This window comes from Alligator sinensis, unplaced genomic scaffold (genome assembly GCF_000455745.1).
Source record: "Alligator sinensis unplaced genomic scaffold, ASM45574v1 scaffold166_1, whole genome shotgun sequence".
Lineage (NCBI taxonomy): Eukaryota > Metazoa > Chordata > Crocodylia > Alligatoridae > Alligator > Alligator sinensis.
In genome coordinates this window covers 1,595,228-1,600,085 of record NW_005842098.1, presented here as the reverse complement: position 1 = coordinate 1,600,085, position 4,858 = coordinate 1,595,228, and positions in this window count along the sequence as shown.

The window sequence follows — 4,858 nt, the reverse complement described above, 5'->3', positions numbered from 1 at the left end:
GGGGGTCAGGCTAGCCGATCTGTTCAGGTCCCTCCTGACCCTAGATACTATGATACTATGATACTACTATGAATACAGAAAACAGATTCTGCTCAATCTTTTTTTTACAAAGTCAACAGATTCCGCTAACAATATATTTGGGTTATATATATACACGTCTAAATGAGGAGGAAGCCATTTCATTATAAATATGTGCTTGTGGAAGGCCTTGGTAACCTTAAACATAGTATGCTCAATCTGTCCCATGCACAAAAAACAACCCAGATCTTCAAAATGATGATCAAGTGTTTGGGCATCAGGTAAGATGGGTTCCAGGTGATGTGCTCAAAGAGATCATTCAGACACAAATGTGTGTTTGTAAATAGATGGCTTCTGAGTTAGATATGCACTGCTATAACCCAACCATTCTTGTCAGATCATCTACTGCCTCGATAAACAAACACACAAAGCACTTTATCAGGATTTTCAAAGACTAATAACAATATTTTTCATGAATACACCCTAAAGTATTTTACAAAGACAGTGATTAATATGAACGCTATTATGCCCATGCCCTGGAAGATATGTTGTTTGGAAATATCCACCTCTACATACTTTCAATGGGAGTGGAAGGGCTGTATTGAACCTTGGGACATTTCTTTTGGTACTGACCATATTCTCAAGGCTCAAATTCAACACTTAAGCAGACTGACTATTGAAGCTGGAGTTCCAAAGCATGCCCTGTTTGACCTCTGGACACTGTTGAAAGATGACAAATAAGTTATGCTTTTCTCTTTTAAAAATATACATTTTATTGTAAAAGGGAATTAAGACCATACTTTATTATTATTTGCATTAGCACCTAGAAAGGTGCTACAAATGAATGAAGGGAGTAATCATTTTTCTGTAGAAGCAGCACAGTACATTGAATAGGGTGTTCAACTGAGGCCTTGGTTTTACCCACAACGCTGCTAGTTTCATGCCACTTCCTCCTCTTCTGCATCTTTCTTGTTTCAAACATTCTGTCCTCCCTACAGTTTAAATAATAATATCTGGCATTTACATTGCACTTTTCACCAGTCAATCTCAAAACACTGCATGAAAGAAGTCCACACCAAGGAAAATGTGGGGCGCCTGCAGAATGGGATGGGACAGCGGATAACAGACAGTCAGGAGAAAGCTAAACTCTTTAATGAATACTTTGCATCAATGTTCCTTCATACAAATGGTGGTTGCCCGTCTGGTTGGATACTGGGTGGATGCTGGGGCGGGGGAGGTATTGCCAACTAATGGTCAGTGTCAAACTGGTGAGGGAGCACTTAGAGCAGCTGAATGTCTTTAAGTCAGCAGAACTGGATGGACTACACCTGGGTGTACTGAGGGAATTGGCTGGAGTCATTCTGGAATCATTGGTGAAGGTATCTGAAGACTTGTGGTGCTTGGGAAAGGTCCTGGAAGACTGGAAAAAGGCCAATGTGGTGCCACTCTTTAAAAAGGGGAAGAGGGAGGATCTGGTAATCTATAGGCCAGGCAATTTGACCTCAATACCAGGTACAATTTTGGAGAAAATTATCAAGAAGTCCATTTGTGAGAGACTGGCCCAACAAAGGTTTTGGAAACATCTAAAGCCCCAGGTGCGGGTGGAGGATGTTTGCTGGTAGTAGGGTCACTTATGGTTCTGGACACTTGGATTTGGAATTAGTTTTAAATAAAACATATAATTGAGACAGACTAGCAGAAGGCAGGATTATCAAGGATAGCCAGGTTTTGTTGCGGGCAGGTCATGTCTGACCAACCTTGTCTCCTCCTATGATCAAGTAACGAACTGCTTGCATGTGGGAGACACGGTTGATGTCATATACTTGGATTTTAAAAAGGCATTTGAGATGGTCTCCCATGATGATCTTATAAAAAAACTGGGGGATTGTGATTGTGGGCTGACAGAGTCCACTGTCAGGTAGGTTGGGAACTGGCTAAGGGGTCAAACCCAGAGAGTGTTAGTGGACGGGGTCTGTATTGTTTTGGCAGGAGGTGGCCAGTGGTGTCCCGCAGGGTTCGGCTCTTGGCCCTGTACTATTCAACATCTTTATCAATTATTTAGATGAGGATGTGGAAAGCATGCTGGACAAGTTTGAGGATGATATTAAGTTATGGGGAAAAGTGGTCATGCTGGAGGATAGGATGTGGTTCCAAGTGGACCTGGACAAGCTGGTAAGGTGGGTGGAGCGGAACCAGATGCAGTTCAATAAGGATAAATACAGGGTGCTTCATCTGGGGAGAATTAACCAGTGACATAAATATAGGTTAGGTGGAGATGTCCTGTCCAGCACGATGGCTGAAAGGGATCTCGGGTTATGGTTGATAACAGGATGAACATAAGCTGCCAGTTCAATGCTGTAGTCAACAGGACTAATAGCATACTGGGATGCATTAGCCAATATGTCACAAGCAGGGCTAAGGAAGTGATACTTCCTCTCTACTTGGCATTGGTGAGACCCCAGCTGGAGTACTGTGTCCAGTTCTGGGCGCCACCCTACAAAAAAGACATGGAGAATCTTGAAAGGGTCCAGAGAAGGGTCACAAGAATGATTAAGGGCCTGGAGGACAAACCTTATGAGGAAAGACTAAGGGATCTGGGACTGTTCAGCCTGGGGAAGAGAAGACTGAGGGGGGAATGGTGGCCACCTGTAAGTATGTAAGGGGTGAATATTGGGAGCTGGGAGAAAAAACTGTTTACTAGGGTGCCCCAGGGGAGGACAAGGAGCAATGGCCATAAACTGTTAGAGTATGGTTTCAGGTTGGCTATAAGGAAGAACTTCTTTACAGTAATGGTAACCAGAATCTGGAATAGACTTCCCAAGGAGGTGGTGCAGTCCCCAACCTTGGACTTCTTTAAGAGGAGACTGGACAGCCACCTTGCTGGGATCATTTGATCTCCGCAGTTTTCCTGCCTAGAGCCTGTGTGTTGGATTCAATCTTTCAGGGTCCCTCCCAGCCCTTAATTTCTATGATTCTGAGTAGGGGGGTTGGACCTGATGATCTTTTGAGGTTCCTTCCAGGCCTTAGTTTCTATGATCATTATCTCCATTTTACTAAGAGGGAAACGGAGGCCTAAGTGGTGAAGAGCCTTGCTCAAGGTCACACACCCTAAGCTGGGAATTTCCATATCTCTGACTGATATTGCAGTATATTGCTCCATTCATTAGAGATCATGCTCTCTTTTTTTTAGGACAAATGTTATAATTAAACTGTCTCAGCATCATCTAGCATGCTAGTGCAAGTATACTAGTGCTGCTATACTAAAAACAGTCAACATACACTAATGCAAGTGGAAGATATATAGTTATTGGAAAAGAATACTTTGTTATATTTTATTTTCATAAAATAGCCTTTGTTCTGACCCAGGTTTGCCTGTATTTCAATAAGTTATCATTTAATTATAACAAAATAGTAAATGAGGACACACACTTAAGTCTATGACATTGTATAATAAAACTGAAAGGAACTACCATACATTACTTTTCTTACAATTACATTGCATAATAAAGCAACTATAAATACATTTTAAAAGTTACATTTATTTGTTTCTTTATGTCAACCTGTGGATCAAACACTTTGTGTTGTTGCACTGTGATCAAATAATAACAAACACACACACACTTATGTGGCTACTGATTCACTGCAGGAAGCTTATCTTTTTGTTTCCTGTATTTTGCACAATTAAATAAGCACCGATACATATCTTATAAAGTAATTATTTTATATTAGGCATTCCACACCCACACCATATATTAAGTTGGATTCAGAACAAATGAAAGCTAAGAATATTCACTTTTTATAAAATGCTACTAAGAGACTCCCTGTGCCTGAAGAAGAGTGACTGCGCCTGAAAGCTTGCTAAGAACTTTTTTCCAACTACTCAGGTGGTCTAATAAAAGATATCACATCTACTCAAAGAACCTTGCCTGACGAAGAAATAAACACATACATCTACAGCCTTTGATCTGAAAAAAACTAAGGCTAAGAATATTCACCTTTTATAAAATGTTACTAAGAAAAATATATTTATATTAATACCCATTCATTGCCTTTGTTTTGTGTGACCTTCTGGTTTTAAAGCAGTGAGGGCCAATCTTTTTGTCAGGTGTGCCTCAAATTGAAGTTCATGCCCTCCTTAGTGCCACTCAGCTTTCTCTTCCTTTGCTTTCTGCTTCCTGCTTGATCTACAACAGGCTACACACACTGGCTGCCCGTGACACTTGTGGCGTGGGCGCAGCAGGCTGCTCCAACTCTCTCGTCAACAGCTTTGTAACACAGAAAATGTATTTAAGCAACTCTCCTCACTTGGCCATGAGGAAAAACAAGAGCTAGGGCAGTTCATTGTAAAAAAGAAATACAGTGAAGGGCAAAAGAAACTTGCCAGGAACACACCCTTTCTTGCGGCCAAAACTTTATTGTCAGCAGCGCCTTGGAAAAAAGGTCCAATCGGAAAATCATTTGTAATCTCTGGATTCTCGTGGCACCTAATTCAATTTGGTTTTGATACGGACCGGATTAAAACCAGCGGGGGGAGCGGTACCTTGGCCTCTGAAAGGGATTTCTCCAGTCATGTCTAGGAAGGGTCGTTCGTCCCGCCCCCTCCACTTTTGCTGTCCGAGTGGAGCGGGGCGATGCGGGTCGGGGAGAGCTGTAGCGAGGTTGGCGAGAACAACGAATAAAGCGGCTGCTTCCCCGCCCACGCCCGTATCGGTGCGGGGCCGCGGCGGCTTCAGCAGCGGGCGCCCAGGAGCTGCCTTCAGAAAGGCTGGTACCGGCCCGGCTGCATGGCCCGTGGCAGGCCTGGGAGCGTCCGTGTGTGACGCCTCCCCGGGGGCCCCCG